The 18,567-nt window shown below is 41.8% G+C and overlaps 1 protein-coding gene across 2 annotated transcripts in view; it reads left to right on the top strand.

The window, feature by feature from the left end:
- The window catches only part of SLC24A4 (solute carrier family 24 member 4), a 157,534-nt gene that overhangs the window by 88,951 nt on the left and 50,016 nt on the right, over positions 1 to 18,567 (top strand). The window lies entirely within an intron of this gene.

Genomic DNA, 18,567 nt, shown 5'->3' with positions numbered 1-18,567 from the left:
GAAAGGGAATTTTAAACCCTCTCATGAACATAAGGTATTGAATTTAAAATGATCCTAATTTTTGGAATCTGAAAATACACCTTTCTATAGACACACAGTGCTTTCTTAATACATGAATGGCCTGAGTGTTCAGGTGCACAGCAGCCACAATAAAGGCCAGATTTTCAGAACTCTGCTTCCATTTAGACATGAAAATAAGGACAAGACTTGCAGAAGTTCTCAGCAGTTAGCAGCCATAAATGTAGCATGTTGCATTCACATTGGATCCTTAACGCTTTTGAAAATTCTGGCCTCTAGTCAGTCTAGTCTAAATATCACCTACAAAATAGGATACAGGGGTTTCCTTTACTGTATAATGTACCTTTATATTTTAGCTATTCCCTCTGTCATTGTGCTGATTGACGAAGCCTTTTGGACAATGCCCAAGAAAATGTAGTGTTGGAAATAATCCAGCCACCAGTCCGGGGGCCTCTGCATTTTAATTTAATTTTAAATGAAGCTTCTTAAACATTTTAAAAACCTTATTTACTTTACGTACAACAATAGTTTAGTTATATATTACGGACTTATAGAAAGAGACCTTCTAAAAATGTTAAAATGTATTACTGGCACGTGAAACCTTAAATTAAAAGTGAATAAATGAAGACTTGGCACACCACTTCTGAAAGGTTGCCAACCCCTGGACTAGATGATTGAATAGGTCTTTCTGACACCGCCGTCTAGCATTCAGCCACCATATCCAAATAAAGCTATCAAGGAGAGAAACTCCAAACCACACCTGTTCCTGACGTTGTTTTTACATCCTTCCCCTTTTGGTCTCTGTGGGCCTGACTTTAGGGCTGTAGTATGAATCGACACCCTGCCACTATACTTTCTACCAATTGCTTTGCTTTTCCATGCCCTGATGAGTCTCAATAGTCAGTTTATTCAGATTTTGATCTTAGCCTTGTAGAAGGTATCACCTACAGCTTTGTGTCATTTTTCGTCTTCCTCTACAGGCTAACACATCTAGCCTACCCAGTTATACTTTCTGTGTCTAGAGGGTTTCAGAGAAGGTGTAAGAATAAACTCAAAGAAGTTCTTTAAAAATAATGAATTTAATTTTTTTCCCCGTGCATTCTGTATTTGGGGAAATATGTGTGCCATTACTGCTATTTTACATGAGTCACCGTGCTACACTTGCTGAAATAGAATGGATTGAAATATCCATTATTATGTTTTAGCTCTGCTGCAGGCACTGCAGCACAGACAGCTTCATTTAAAATGTACTTCTGATGTGAAAAGTGACTCTGGAAAACTACCTCATGGGGTTGCACATTTCTTTCCTCTGAACGTTTTCCAGATCATATCTTTTCAGTTTACAAGTAACACAGTGGATTGTCTAGCTGCCAGCACTGCAAATTCATCCTGTGGTCTGCGAGTCAAGCTGGATTCTTCCAAAGTCATCAATTACAATGGCTTTGCAACTGGAATTTGAGTAGCGCTTTTGTTGAGAATGCATGTAGCAGAATAGCCTCCAACACATGCTCCTGTTGCTGTATGAGCTCTGTAGTGCTGACTAAAAAAGCTTGTGATCCCTTATTTTATTCACTAAAGACAGCAGGAAAGTATCCAATTGGGTGCATCAGAAGGAGATATTTCATATAGTTACTTTTCAAAGGAGAATTGCACTTTAAACAGCATTAGTGGTATTTGTCACAGAAAAGGATTATTTTAGCTATAATCCAGTTATTTCCAGTAATAAAGATGACCATATATCTGGAAAGGACTACCGCTAGTAGAAATCTTTTGCTCTTTATCTTTGAAGAATACACTCTGATCCTCTCATGTGATACCAGTTACATGAATGTCCTCTTACAAATGGAAGTCTTCAAATGTATAAAAAAGAAGGCAACTTTCAACCTGTGGGCCAGATTCTTGTATTTGATGCAACTTCATTGTGCCGTTCAACAGCACAAAAGAACCAAATTTTGGCTATAAGTAGCCAGCCCTGAATTTCCCATGTTGGGAGCTCTCATCTGGCATAAAACCACCCATGCCAGCTCCCATATAGGAAGTGTGTTGGAGGAGGGAAGGGGTCTTGTTCTGCTCTGCTAATTGTCGGGTTGCAAATGGTCCAATAGGGATGATACACCACTGACATAAGCTAGAGCAGCCCAAGGGCACACAAGCTCACAGAAACAGAGTTGTAACCACCTTCCTGACATCCCCCACTCTCCTTCACCAGAATTCTGAAACAGGAGAGACTCTAACCCAGTGGGTCTCAAACTTTTTTTACTTGGGACTCCTTTCACATTGCAAACCTCTGAGTGCGACCCCCCCTAATAAATTAAACACACTTTTTAATATATTTAACACCATTATAAATGCTCGAGGAAAAACAGGATTTAGGGTTCAGGTTGACAGCTCGCAACCCCCCATGTAATGACATCACAACCCCCAGTTTGAGAACCCCTGCTCTAGCCCAACATGTCTTAAAATTGTGTTCCTTTGCTTCTTCACATGTTCAATAAGTTTGACAGTGCTCTTCGTTAATTTATCAAGTCTCTTTGGTGTTAAAACCAGACCTGTCTCTCTCCCAGTTCCTTTTATTTAGATTTTCAGTGAAGTCATAATGCAGAGTTTTTGACATCATGTTAATTGTCTTGGCAGTGGATTGTTGGCTTTGTTTGATATGGGTGAGCTGTACAACAAACACAAATAATTGTTATAATTTGGTTTTGAGAGGGAATTTTAAAACTGCCTATGAACAAAAAACGTGGAACTTGAGATGATGAGACAGAAAATTAAGGGAAAACAAGTGGTTGTTTGTCAACATTTATCTCTTCAAACTGGTTCTGGCTGGAAAGTCTATCTATGAAAAGCATGAGGAATTACATGTGGAATTTTGGATCCTCAGACCTTCTCACAATGTGTGTCAGCATGTATGCTGAATATTTCTCTCTGCAGACATGGGTCCTGTTTCTGCAACCCTTGCCTACCTGATAATATCATTGAGGGCAAGTTCAGCCTTTTTGCTTTCTTGCTCTTTCTCAATAGATTTCTACCAAATGAAAATATTGCCAGATATGTAGCCATCTATTCTTTATTGAAACGAAATACAGTAGCCGCTCAACCAGTTATCATTGGAGTGAGAGGCCACTGAAACCACCAGTTCATTCATATAGGCAACAGAATAGCTGTCAAATGGCAGTAAATTTTGGATACTAGCAGCATGCACTGGAGTCAATTTTTCATTTTTCTTGGTTAACCTTGTACAATAAAGCAGAAGATAGAACACATACAGAGTGCACCAAAACTAAGCACAAACTGTTTGGTCTCTGTCTGTTGCTGATTTAGAACAGTTGGCTTGAGTTGATCTAGCAGTTTCATGGTGAGAGTGAAACTGCAGATCACCTCTTCTCTTCTAATCAGGTTACCGTGGTTTTGTTACCTAACTGCTGTTATCCTGCAATAATAACGTTGACATGCTGCTGTGTGGAGCAATCAGACATGAGCTATCCTTAATACTAATCTGTGAGATATCCTGGTGCTCTCACAAAGGAAAGAAAACCAGTCTGGTGATAGAAAATCTCCAGCTCTTTAAAGACATTTTTCTAAAGAAGAAAGCAAATGGGAGCCAGGGAGAAAAGTCAATGGCCCCAAACTTATGAGTCATTTTATAAGCTTGAGGAGTTTAAAAACATTAACAAATGGATCAATGCACACAAAATGCTGTTCTCTGATACACTGATACAGTGCAATGCTGCTTCAGCAGGTGAATGTATCATATGCTTCACATTTCCATATTTCAGCCAATAATTGTTACTATATTTTTATTTGATTTTCTGACTCTGCTTTAATGCGTGCAAATAGTTTTCTTAAAAAATAAATTAAATATAAATTTATATTTTAATAAGGCATAAGTGTAACTTTTCCCTGTAGCTAATCCTGTCTTTTATAGAAATATCCGTAATTTCATTCTGATGGAAAGAGAGCTTTTAAAGGCTATTTCATTAATACACCATCCTTTTTTATCTTACAGTTCACGTATTAAATGTATTTAATAGTTAAGAATTGAGGCAGTCATTTGCTTCATAAGCTGCTACTTGCCATGGCACAGATAATGCAAATTGAATTAATATACTGCAGAGATTAAATTTGCTAGTAATTTCTACAGATTGTGCTAGGGAATGGGAAGCTTACTGTGCCTCCTGCCATATGGTACTCAGCTTTGGATAGAAAGTTTCATCTTTGGCTTTGCACAGCATTAAACTGATTACGTACAAAAGACCTTCAAATAGGTTCAGTGGTGTTTCATGCTAGACTTCATTATTATGTGTTGTCGTTGCCCAGGCTGGGCAGTCAGGCTAACTATTCTTACTACAGAGTTACACATTGCAGGGTTTCCTTCCAGAGTTGTTTCATGCAAACAGATATGTGTCTTTGAAGTGCTGGTCCTTAATTGCTCTTCACCCATGTGTGTATATTAACATACATCAGAAGCAGAAATGACCATTTTGGGGACTGTCCACATGTGATTTTGATACAAAACTGAAAAACAGCTGTCTAGTGGGAACAGGCATTCAAAGCTTAGGAACTGTCATTTTTTCAGCTGGCATCTGGGATTTTAAGATACCAGCTTTCCTGGGTATCAAGTGCCTATGAAGAATGTTTTCCTTGTGTAGGGACATCCCTACCCTTGAAACATTTAGTTGTTGTTGAATTTGTGGTGCATGGATAGGCGTGGCAGAATGTAATTTCAATGACTATCTGTTGGTAAAAAGCGACAAAAGGTCTGATGAAGTGGGTATTCACCCATGAAAGCTTATGCTCCAATACGTCTGTTAGTCTAGAAGGTGCCACAGGACTCTTTGTCGCTTTTTACAGATCCAGACTAACACGGCCACCCCTCTGATACTTTATCTGTTGGTAAATGTCCATTTCAGCATGTCAGTTGAAATTGATGAAAAAAATGTCAATCGGTAACAATGGGTGGGAGTGCAGCTTTGCCCCCTTCTGCCTGCAAGGTCCGGGTGTCTCCAGCCCTGCAACAGTGAAGGGAGCCCTCTGCAGCTCCAATGTCATGGCCATGACATGGTCCCATAACCGCATGGCTACAGAGGGCTCCCTATGCTGCTGCAGGGCCAGTGAAACCTGATCCGTGCAGGTGTCGGGAAGGCTGCAGTCCTATCAGGGCAGAGCACCGACCTCCAGCCAGGACTGCGAGGAGGATGAGCCCTCTGCCCGTCCCCTTCTCTGAGGCCCCACCCCCACTCACTCCATCCTGCTGGCTGCCCCTAAACCTAAGAGCCAGAGGGAAGACATGCTGCTGCTTCCGAAAGCTGCACAGAGCCACAGCAGGCAGGGAGCCTGTCTTAGCCCCACTGTGCTGCCAACTGGACTTCTAACAGCCTGGCCAGCAAGGACACCTGACAACCCTACTGGGAGGGATCCAGTTTCACCAGCCCCACATCTTCACTGTCGTGGCCCCACTGAATCACTCATCAGCCATGAGTGCAGGAATCATCCCTGGGCAGGAACTGTTCAGCAGCACTCTGTGGCTGGTGGTTTGTTCTCCTCCTTGAAGTCTGGCTGGGAATCTCTGCTGCAATGGGCCAGGACTGCTGCCTTCCCAGCACCATGTTCAGGGAGCCCCCTGCAGCCCTTGGTCAGTGCAACCCTAATCCTAACCCCAATCCTATCCCTCCTTTCATTCCCAGGCACTGTAATAATAAAAAATCTTTAAAAATAAATATCGATGTAATTGAAATTAGAAAAAAATAAAAATTGAATTCTGCTGAGCCCACGCATGTAACAGCATTCATGAAGTTAGGGTTTTCTGACAATTTGGAAGAAAAGTATAGAATTAATGTACTGTATAGCATTTTTGTGTCTTTATACAGACACATTAGAATGTATTGAATCTGTTTAGGAATGGACCACTAAAAAGTCAAAGACCTGTAGACTATTTACTTAGAGGATAATCCATTGATTTAAATAATTATTATTCCTCTTTGTTGTCAGCCAAACACTGAGGTAAGCTGAAAACAATAAAAATCAACATGAATTTTCCGTGATAAAGAACGAAGTAGAAACTGGGACAGAATGTTTGGAATGGCACAGTTTGCTGGTGTGATGTTCACATTTGTTCCGTTTCCATAGTTAGCATTGAAATTCAAATAAATCCAGTCAGCATTTTTTTAGTCAAAATAACTGCTTTTATTTTGTAAGCAATTTTATTGCTATCGCAAACCTGAAAATGTGAGGGTCAGATAATGATAGTTCATGTTTATGTTGTGCCTTTCATCTCAAAGTTTACAAACGTTGTCTGTTGTTATTACTAATCATGTTTATTACGGTAGTACCTAAGGGCCAACCAAGCATGGGGTAGGTGCTGTACAGACAGAGTACCAGATGGTCCCAGCCTTGTAGAGCTTGCAGTCTAAGTATACAAGACAGACACAGGCTGGGGAAAGGTGTAGAATGCATGCAGAATGAGCAATGTGACGGTGGCAAACATGATGTGAGTTGCACAATACTTTGGGAGTGGTGGATTTACTTAGCCGGGGATTGGTAAAGTGGAAAGGGAAGGAAGGGGACGGGGACAGAGCAGGGGAGAAGACAGTGAGAGGAGCAGGAGTGGAGTGAAGCTGAAGTAAAAGACTCTGAGCAGGGACGGGGAGCAAACAGTTAGCACAGGGCAGAGGAGGTCAGAGAACATTTAACAGTTTTGACTGGAATGGAGGTGAAAAAGGTCCCTCCCTGCTTTGGCTACTCCTGTTCCTACCCACTGCAGTCTCTGGCGGGCTCCTCTCTTCAGTTTCCCCCATGGCCACGTGAGGGGAAGGAGAGGCACCACCTGGATCCTAATGCCCTTTGCGTTGGGGCAATCTCCCCTGCACAGTTCTGGATTCAGGGGGGAGATGGAGGGTATGGTCCCATCTGGGTCCCATTTTACCCTCTTGCCTCTAGGGCAGCAGTCCCTGCTCTGGCTGCTTCTACTCCTACCAGCTGTAGTTTCTGTCTATATCAAGCTCTTCACCCTGATTTCTGAAACCCTTACCATTTAAACACCTGAGCTGATTTAAAAACTGCATCTAGGGTTGCTGTACCCAATATTAGGTAACAGATTAAAACAGTGAGACATTTTCAGTAGAGGGGAAGCACTGACCGCCTTTTGCCACAGTAGCTGTTTCCCATGATGGATATTTCACACCTGGGACTTTGTGCCAGGGTTTCTGCCAGCAGAAACAGAAACAAATCAGGCTAAATCCAGCCCACCATAACAAACTAAACCCCCAGGGGGAATTCAGGTGCATAGAATGTCATTACTCAAATTGTAATTTGATCAGAACAGAGAGACCAAAAAATCCCTTAGGAACATCAATGAGCAAAAGTGGTCAGGACATTCATTTTCATAGATCTCAAGGCCACAAGGGATCTCTGTGATCATCTCGTCTGACCTCCTGAGTAGCACAGGCCATGGAACTTCCCCAAATGATTCCCAGGGTAGATCTTTTAGAAAAACATCCAATCTTGATGGAGAAATTGCTAGTGTTGGAGAATCTACCATGACCCCTGGTAAATTGTTCAATGGTTAATTACCCTCACTATTAAAACTTGTGGCTTATATCCATTTTGGATTTGTGTAGCTTCAACTTCCAGCCATCGGATCATGTTATACATTTCTCTGCTAGATTGAAGAGCCCATTATCAAATATTTGTTCCACGTGTACTTAAAAACTTTGATCAAGTCACCCCTTAACCTTCTCTTTGTTTATGATACACTCAAGAAACTCAATCTATTTATCACTATGAGGCATGTTTCCTAATCCTTTAGTCTTCTCTGAACCCTCTTCAGTTTATCAACATCCTTCTTGAACTGTGGATTTCAGAACTGGACACCAGTGTTCCAGCAGTGGCTACATCAGTGCTAAATAGAGGTAAAATATCTTCTCTACTGCTGCCTGAGATTCCCCTGTTTATGCATTCCAGAATAATATTAGTTCTTTTGGCCACAGGAGATTATGTTCAGTTTACTGCCCACCACAACCTCCAATTCTTTTTCAGAATCACAGCTTCCCCCTTCTGTAAGCATGGCCTCCATTCTTTGTTCCTAGATGTGTACATTTACATTTAGCTGTATTGTTTGTTTCCACCCAGTTTACCAAATATTCCAGACACGGCTCTGTCTCAGTGACCTGTTCTCTCCATTATTTACCACTCCCCCAACTTTTGTGTCATCTGCAAACTTTATCAGTGATTATTGTGTTTTCATTGATAAAAATGTTAAATAGCATAGGGCCAAGAACTGTTCCCTCACTGGAAACACACCAGCTTGATGATGATTGCCCATTTAAAATTAGATTCTGAGACCTGTCAGTTATCCAGTTTTTAATCCCTTTAATATGTGTCCTGTTAATTTTATTTCATTCGGTTTTTAATCAAAATGTCATGCAGTACCAAGTCAAAGCCCTTACAGAAGTCTATTACGTCAACAAAATCAACAAAATTACCTTTATCAACCAACCTTGTAAGCTCATCAAAAAAAGATATCAAGTTAGTTTGACAGGATATATTTTCCATAAAATTGTATTGACTGGCATTAATTATATTACCCTCCTTTAATTCTTTATTAATTGAGTCCTGTATCAGCTGCTCCATTATCTTGCCTGGGATGGATATCATCCTGGCTCATCCCATATGTCCTTTTTTGTGTGTGTCTTCAGAAAGCTGTGGACTCATTTTTAAAGTTTCTTTATGATTAGGAAAAACAAGCTATTATTTTATTTTATAGCTGTTGTAAAATGAATCTATTCTCTGATGCGTGGGGTTTTGGTGCTGTTTGTTTTTTGCTGAGATACGAGCACTCATAAAGAGGCCCATTCAGTGTTCTTTCCTTCCTCTATTTGTTTCTTTCTCCCAGCTCTTGTATCTTGCCTTCTAGATTGTCAGCTCTTTGGGGCAGGTAGTGTCTTTTACTATACATGTGTACAATGCTTAGTAGACTGAGACCCTGAATTAGTTCGGGCCCCTGGGTGCTCCTGGTCTACAAATAATAATGCTAATTATTTCAATAACGTTTAATTTTTTTTATTCCATCCCCAGACAAGGATTTCATGTTGGTTTGACAGTGTGTTGTGTGTAAAAGAATGATACAAAGCACAGGATGAATCATTGTTCCTGGAGTAAAACTGCATGGGAGAGAGCTGAAGGAAACAATTTTGCAAAGTTCCCCACACAGAATTTACCCCTCATTGTTTTGTCAGAGGAGCCAGCCCCAGCTCCCAGAGGCAGATTAGGGGTTTATAGGTCCCTGGTCCACAGCAAATGAGAGGGTCCCTCCCCACCCCTTCAGCCTGCAGTCCCCCCCGTCCCCCCAGTGCTCCTGCTGGGGAGCAGGGCCTGCAGTCCCCTCAGCGTCCTGACCCTACTCCCCATCAGGAGCGTCGGGCGGGCAGAGCAGGCTGGGGCACAGGGCGCCCATTTTTCTGGGGGCCACCCAATTGGCCAGGGCCCCTAGGCATGGCCCCTGTTGACCCAGTAGCTAATCTGCCACTGCCCACTGCCCACCTGCTTCCCCAGCAAACTCAAACTGCAGCCCTGCCCCAATCCCACACATCCCTGAAGAGCCACAGCAGAGCAGTGCTTCAATGTTGGGGTGACCCTGTTCCCCTTTCCAGCTTCCTCTACTTGGTTCTGTACATGCAAATGCTCGTTTCTGCACACACATGGGGGGTTTGCTTCCTGTAATGGGGGGGCACATGCATAAACACAAGGCCTTTAAAATTTGGCCCAACTACTCTGTGATGAGAGAAAGGGCTGCACCCACATATAAAAATGCTGTCAGTATTTGGAGAGTATCACCTAGATTTGCCCTTATTAATTGAACAAAGGGAATGTGTTAAATGTAATACTTTGGGCTGGTTTTGGCTGCTTCTGAGCACATTCATTGGAGTGGCTTAAGGAGAAGGAAGGCGTAGGTAGCTAATCTAGGCTTTCTGCCCTACTCCCTTGTGCACCTGCACTAGGTGCACTCAGAGGCCTGGTCTACACTACGTGTTTAAACCGATTTTAGCAGCGTTAAACCGATTTAACGCTGTAACTGTCCACACTATGAGACCCTTTTTATCGATATAAAGGGCTCTTCATATCAGTTTCTGTACTCCTCTCCAACGAGAGGAGTAGCTCCAAAATCGGTATTACCATATCGGATTAGGGTTAGTGTGGCCACAAATCAACGGTATTGGCCTCCGGGCGGTATCCCACAGTGCGCCACTGTGACCACTCTGGACAGCAATCTCAGCTCAGATGCAGTGGCCAGGTAAACAGGAAAAGCCCCATGAAATTTTGATTTTCATTTCCTGTTTGCCCAGCATGGAGCTCTGATCAGCACGGGTGGCAATGCAGTCCCAAATCCAAAAAGAGCTCCAGCATGGACCATACGGGAGATACTGAATCTGATCGCTGTATGGGGAAACAAATCTGTTCTATCAGAGCTCCATTACAGAAGACGAAATGCCAAAGCATTTGAAAAAAAAATCTACAGGCTACACAGTGCTGCATGACAAGCGTAACGGGAAGCCAGAGACTCAAACATGGAGGGAGGGAGGGGGTACTTAGGACTCCAGCTATCCCACAGTCCCCAGCAGTCTCCGAAAAGTATTTGCATTCTTGGCTGAGCTCCCAATGCCTGTAGGGTCAAACACATTGTCCGGTGTGGTTCAGGGAATAGCTTGTCAATTTACTCCCCCCCCACGTGAAAGAAAAGGGAAAGAAATCGTTTCTCGACTTCTTTCAATGTCACCCTATGTCTACTGAATGCTGCTGGTAGACGCGATGCTGCAGCAGTGAAGAGCAGTATCCGCTCCTCTCCCCTCCCTGGTGGCAGACGGTACATGCTTGATAACTGCTGAATACCCCTGGCTGGCCTCAGGGGCACCTGGGTAAAAATAGGAATGATTCCTGGTCATTCCCAGTAGATGGTACAGAACGGCTGGTAACCGTCTTCATCATAGCCACTGGGGGCTGAGCTCCATCAGCCCCCTCCCTTTCTGGTGTAAAGAAAATATTCTGTACTGCCTGGACTATCATAGCAGCAGGATGCTGGGCTCCTCTCCCCCGCACCGCTTAATGTCCTACCTGGACTGTCATAGCACGGAGAGGCTGCCTCCCCCTCATTTTATCTCACTAACATGTCACTGTTTCTTATTCCTGCATTCTTTATAACATCATGACACAAATGGGGGGGACACTGCCACGGTAGCCCAGGAAGGTTGGGGGAGGAGGGAAGCAACAGGTGGAGTTGTTGCAGGGGCACCCTCCGTGAATGGCATGTAGCTCATCATTTCTGCGGAATCTGACACGGAGCAGCTGTACTCTCTGATACACTGGTTCTCTAGTACACTTGCCCCAAATTCTAGGCAGGACTGACTCTATTTTTAGAAACCATAAAGGAGGGATTGACTCGGAGAGTCATTCCCAGTTTTGCTTTTGCGCCCCCGGCCGACTCAGCCAGGGGCACCCATGATAGCAGCAGACAGCACAGAGAGAGAGATAACCATCATCTCATTGCCAAAGTACCCTGGCAGCAGACAGTACAGAACGACTGGTAACCATCTCTGCTATCATGCAAAAGCAAATGAATGCTGCTGTGTAGCGCTGGAGTATTGCCTCTGTCCGCGGCATCCAGTACACATACGGTGACTGTAAAAAAAAAAAGCTGAACGGGCTCCATGGTTGCCATGCTATGGCGTCTGCCAGGACAAGCCAGGGAAAAAGGGCGCGAAATGATTGTCTGCCGTTGCTTTCCCGGAGGAAGGAATGACTGATGACATTTACCCAGAACCACCTGCGACAATTATTTTTGCCCCATCAGCCACTGGGCTCTCAACCCAGAATTCTAAGGGGCGGAGGAGACTGCGGGAACTATGGGATAGCACGGAATAGCTACCCACAGTGCAACGCTCCGGAAATCGACACTAGCCTCGGACCATGGACGCACACTGCCAAATTAATGTGCTTAGTGTGGCCGCGTGCACTCGACTTTATACAATCTGTTTTATAAAACCGGTTTATGTAAAATCGGAATTATCCCGTAGTGTAGATGTACCCGAAATGTCAGTGCTATGGCCTCCCTGAGTGACTGGGGAGAGGACAGGTTAGCTTAGCCAGAGATGTTGCACATGCCACGGTGGCTGAGGGTGGGCAAGGAAGTGGGTCATAAATGCATCTGCACAAGCCCCTTCCAGCATGGCTTTTACTCTAAGAGCCCTTCATATGCATCTTTTTTTTTTAATTGCAGTTCTTTTCTCCCTGCAGCAGAATGCCACTACTATTGTAAATAACTGTGACAGGAAAATGTAGAATATCTTTTATGTTCAGCAGCCTATTAAGAGTCAATGTGTCTCTTGCTTCTGTGAGTGAATCAACTGGTGATAAAGTGAAGAAATCACATGCCAAGGCAGGTTATAAAACAGCTGATCCACGTGGCTGCTGAGATTTTTCTATCAGGTTTATGAGATTTTGAAACTTAGTTCATTGGCAGGCTGCCTCCAACAGTATAGACAGGGCGTATGGGAGCAATGCTCTCATGCTAGTCAGCAGTGCCTATTGGAATAATCTGTTAACCAGCCTAAATATAGGCAGGTGTCAGTATTGTGCACGGGTTCCCCCTGGCTTCTGCTCTGTAAATCCTCACTTTAAAACCACGGTAAACACTCAAAGTGAGGCACCGGGATTAACTTCTATAACTCCTTTTAAACTCTGTTTTGAGACTTACTATTTACAGACTTCCATATGCATTTTGGTGCTTATATTGTAAGTAGTTTGGTAGCTCAGCAGAATCAGCCCTCCAGGGTTGTTCTGTTAAAGGTGATTAACCCTGTTTCTTTGTGTTCCATGTTTATGGCTCAGTATAGAGAGTTTTCAAGCTCCTACATAAATTGTACAGAAAGGTAGTGTCCTAGGCACCTCCCCTGCCATTCATGAAATTGTCAGCCACTTCCCCTGCCCTCTGTTCACGTAACAGCCCTGTAGTAACTATTATTCTTGTCAGTTATTAATTGATAGGACGGTAGTGCCAAGGAAACCTAAATAAGAGTCCAGACTCATTATGCTACTCTCTGAACAGGCAAATAAGAGACAGTGCTCTTGCCCATGAGAGTTTATAACCTAGTTTGTCAGGACTCCAAAGGTGGGGATAATGGCTAGCTGGGGTGAGGTGGGTTGGGAGGACAAGGTAACAACAGGATGATCTGTAGTAGTTTTCCTGGAACTGTCCTGTTAGGGAGAATATTTATGTACTTCCAGCTGTCTTCAGAGCAATTTGTGGATGTTCCTTTTTGGCAAAATTAGTCACACTGTACACCTTGCCTTCCATTTTATCTTCCCCTCCCATCTCAGCTGGAAATAGTGGAGAGACAGCTACAGTTCCCATCCCCAGAAGACGGAAGGATCCTTCCTTCAGTATTTATTCTTTGTGAACATGGTTGTTTTTAATTCTACTTGTTAATGAGCAGATATGCATCTAAACCCATGTTCACCGGGAGCTGCCATATTTTTTTTTGTAATAAATATTTTTTTATTTCATACCTGAGGGAAATAGTTCTCCTGGAAAATTCTGCTTTTTGGCAATTACTGTAGCAGAATAGAAATTCTCATATTTGCTGGTGCTGTAATATTATCCCAGAAGTATTGCCCAGAGCTGCCACATGAGGGAATGATGTTAAATCACATTGAATTGGCAAGATATATTGATATATTGCTGGAGTGATGTGTGCTGTTGTATTAATTTCGATAGAATACATGGTCCCAGAGAGTCAAAGGCGTTAACATGACCCTGTTACTGTATAACATTAATAGTTTTTAAACAAGGTTTGGAATTCCAAGTACAGAAACCTCAGCCTGTTTAGTTCCATAGGAAACTCACCGTTAATTTTTTAACTCTTGAATAAAGATACAGACAAAGAAGGAAAAACAGTTAAAACATTTGAAATGTAAAATATGAAGTAAGGCTTTCCATTGTAACAATATCCCGTATTTCCTTTCCCTTTGGCGGCAGAGAGTCTTTAGAAGGAAAACCTCTTGTCTGACAGGTTCTTAGATGGTGTCAAAGATAATAACAACTGTCCTTTGGGGGGGAGGGAAGTTAGTTGAGTTAGGCTGGGGCTGTTGATAAAGTCCGATCCTGTTTCCTAAATGACAAAACAAGACAAACACACATGAAAAGAAAAGAACACAAAGATAGAAAAAGCAGCTTCTGTCTCTGGTGTTGTTTCTTACATGCAACCTCACTGCTGAAAATACAGAATCACAGCACATGGTCTTATCAGCCACTCAGAGACCAGGCATATTTATTCCAGCATTCGACTGTATAGGTAGGGTTGCCAATTTTGGTTGGATGTATTCCTGGAGATTTTATCACATGATATAATCTTTAATTAAAGATTAATCTTTAATTCCTGGAGACTCCAGGCCAATCCTGGAGGGTTGGCAACTTTATGTATACAGCATTGTTTTTAGCTGTCTCTCTGATCACAGGCTTATAGCAGTATTGCAAAATACAGTCTCGGTCAGCTAAGCCAGATTCTTAATACAGAAGGCAAAAGGAAAGTAGGAAGGGATAGAAAAGAGACAAAATACAGTGGGGAAGGAAGAAGACATATAGAGGATTGGAGGGAAGTGTGCATATGGAGTGAGGGGGGAAGTCTCACATTCCAGGTGATGTTTGGGATTTAGCTGAGCCGTTGGAGGAGGCAATATCATCCATGTTCTTCTCTCTGGCCTAGTTTGGGCAGCATATTTCTCAGGATCAGCACAACAAAGGCCCAGCAGTGTCATGGTGATCCCTGAGTCCCAGAAGACAGTGGGGTTGGCAGCCATGATGGTGAAGTTTGCTCCTTTCAGTCCACCTGTCTCCCATATGGCAGTTGTTGGTCAGATAACATGATTCTCCTACCAGAATCTTTTCTTTTAAGGATTCGAAAAGGAAGTGATGGATGGACTAGCACATCTGCTCATTATTTTGTCCACCAAGTAGGCCTAATTTCTGATACACCAGTTTCAGTCTATTGATTTCCACTTCCACTCTTCTCTTGTTACCAGACATGATCTTTATGCAGTTGTTGAACTATAGCAGTAGGCCTTTTTGTTTGGATTAGCCCAATCTTTCTGCCTCCCTTTTTCATCTTTCCCCATCAACATTTACATTATAGGTTAATCTGATATTTTATGATCTTTCATTCACATCTCACTGTTGAGCTCACAATTAGGGTAAACTTGTAGGCCCAAATATTACGACAGTGCTAAAGCAAGTACTAAGTAATATGAGAAACCTATTCAGCTCTACCACTTTCATATATAAATGGCTGTTTTGGCCTCTTACAAAATTGTCGAAAGCCACTGCAGATTATGTAACGCTGACTAATAGCAGTTTATAGATTATCCTACACTGTCTCCCAGCAGGAGATTAAGAATGCCACTTTCATTCCATTTTTATACTAGAGTCGTGCAAATAATGATTTTTTTGGTTGCAGACATTTCCAAAAAATTGTGGGGAAAAATTAGTTTTGGATAAAACCAAAAGTGGATTTTTTTTTCAAAAATTTCAGTGACTCGAACTCAAGAAAAAAAATAATTTCTGGTCAAGTTAAATGTTTTTGTTTTGTTTCTGACCATTTAAAACATTTTTATTGTTTTTTTTTAAAGCAAAGGGAATTTTTTTAAATGAAAAGTCATTTTGAACTGAATGTGTACCATTTTTAAAATGTCAAAACAAAATGATTTTTCAGAATTTTTTAATTTTTTGGACTGAAACAATTCATAGAAACCAACATGAATCTGTGAAATGTTTTAGTGTTGCCAAATCTGTGTTTTTCACTGAAAAAAAGATTCAGAGAATTTCATCCAGTTCTATTTAATACAGTGTCTCAAAATATTACAATGCGACAAACTCTGTTCCAATTTATATGTAATATTTTCTCCCTTTCCTCTTCCTTGCTTGCTGGAAATAGTAATAAAAATATAAAAAGAGGCTATTTATCCATCTGTTTTGATTCTTCAAAGGTATTTGAATTTGTGCTGGTTCAAAAGGCGAATCCATCCAAATGAGGATCCGAGATTTCCTAGCTACTGGGTCATTTAATTGTTTATTGTCTTTGTTTTGACAGCTCTTTGTGAAGCAGCACTTCATTATAGCCACATGTTATTTTTATTTACTGAACAATTTTCATTCCCAGGATACAGCAGTGCTGTTTCCTCAGGCTACTTTTACAGTATGCTGGCCTTGTACGTTTACTATGAAATCCAGGTGCAGGACCCGATTCTCCTCTCACTTGCACTAGTTTTGTACAGATTTGGCTTCGGTGAAATTATTGATTTTTACAGAAGTGTACTTAATAGCAGAATCTGTTCTGTGGTGTTTAAGCTCGTGGCCTTAAACTGGTGTGCCGATGTTATTTATGCACATAAGCACTCTTCAGTCCCTTGAATGATATTTCATAACTCAACAAGGGATTGGGTAGTATCCTGCTGATGTGCCGGACTACCAGAAAGTTTAATACTATCGCTCCCTCAATTTCTCCCAGTGGCTACAGAAGTGAGACATAGGCTGGAAGGTTTGTCAAAGGATTGGAAATAAGGAATTGCATTCATAGATGTCTAAACAAAATATCTTTTAAACTACTGTCTCTTTCCTTGACTAAATGTGTGATGTAGAAAAAAATTGCATCTTAATCCTGAGCAAATTCTATGTATTAAATGCTGTTTACTGACTCTGAAGTGCAGATCTTATGAAAAAGGCTAACGAAACGCAGTACAGTCATTGCTCCATGACATCTGGTTGAACTTTTATTTTATGCTTAATTGTTTATAGACCGCTGACTACGGTAACTTTCGATCAGAGGATTTCAAAGATTTCACAAAACAGTGTCTTTGCCTTTTGTAAGGCAGATAAAATGTATTAATTCTGATTTTAAACAACTCCTGCTGCCAATGGTCTCATGCAAAAATAATTGTGGTTGTAGGAATGAAAACAAAGCAGGGAGGGTTTCATCTTTGCACTGAGGCAATTATGTAATACAAATTACTTTCAGGGGGCAAGAAAAGTTTGCCATGTATATACATCCTTGAGCAGATATTAAATAACTTAGTCTTTTCAAATAGTGATATGAAGGTACTTTATTTTCCCTGGTCAAAATTTTCAGAAATGACTGATTTTGGATGCCTCAGATTTGGAATGCCCATTTTGAGCCATCTTAAAAAGGCCTGATTCACAAAGGACAAGACCTCAAACTTTCTTAAGTCAAGCCCCTTTAAGGTGTCTTAAATTGGGCACCCAAAATCACTAGTCACTTTTGAAAATCTTGGTCTCCATGTATATGCTTATTGCTTGCAGAATTATATTGGAAACTGAAGAATATACACAAACCAGAAAAGTGAGTGGATTGGCATTAAATGTGTTTGCAAGGACATTGTAAAGCAGGCATCTTTTCAAGCATTTGTTACTTTGAAGAAGCAGGCCTCAGCAAGTACCATTAAGAAAAGCTCTGGCTATGGGTAAAGTGATCAAACTAGACCCTGGCTTTTGTTCACCAGGTTTTGGTACATTTATGAATATTTCAAAGTACTTTTGAGCCATATCCTACCATCAACCCACTAGTGTAACTCCCTGCTGAACTCAATCGGGAGTTCTGCATGAAAATGTCACCTCTCCAACCAATCTAGCTTTCAGTGGCTAAAATAATGCTCTGCTCTGACCATCTCATCTCCAACCCTCTTCATGGACTCCCTCTCTTTCCATATAAAGTTCAAAATCCTCAACCTCACTTCTAAGATTTTGTCTACATTGAAACTTCGTCGGCAAAACTTTCTGTCATTCAGGAGTGTTAAAAAACACACACATGCACCCTGAACGACAAAAGTTTTACTGACAAAAGGTGCTGGTGTGCGTGGGGGGTGGAAGTTTTTTGGTCAGCAGGAGAGCTTCCTCCTGCTGCCCAATAGCAGCTACACTAAGCATCTTTTAGCAGCACAGCTGTGTTGCTAAAAGCTATGTAGTGTAGACAAAGCCTTAGTCTCTGCACAGCTCTGCCCTGCCTTCCTCACATCTTTGGTTGCTCTCCGCCTCACTCACAGCACACTCTGCCCTCTGGGATGCCTAGCTACTTCCTTCCTCTCCACTCTTTGGTGTTCTTGCTCTTAGATTTTTCACACTGCTACCTAGGCATGGAAAATGCTCCATCTAACTACTGCAAGTAGCCTCATTCTCATTCAGAACCTGCTTGAAAACACATTTCTTTGCTCTTTTCTTCCATCACTGACTTTCCACTTCTGTCTGAGCTACTCCTTCCTCTTGACCTACTTCAGTCACTGCTTATAAAGTCAAAGGTTATATGGTTCTCTTCACTTGTTATCTGACTCCTATTATGTTTTAAACCTCGCCTTCCTTTTTTTTCCCACCCCTTCCTTTATCTAGCATCCTTTTCTTTGTCTAATTTTAGATTGCAAGCTCTTTGGATATGCACCCTGTATTTATTTCATGTCTGTAAAGTGACATGCAAACCTTTATCTAGCACCATAATCTAT

This window comes from Gopherus evgoodei, chromosome 4, assembly GCF_007399415.2.
Source record: "Gopherus evgoodei ecotype Sinaloan lineage chromosome 4, rGopEvg1_v1.p, whole genome shotgun sequence".
Lineage (NCBI taxonomy): Eukaryota > Metazoa > Chordata > Testudines > Testudinidae > Gopherus > Gopherus evgoodei.
The sequence above is the reverse complement of the archived record's forward strand: the minus strand, read 5'-3'. Positions and strand labels throughout refer to the sequence as shown.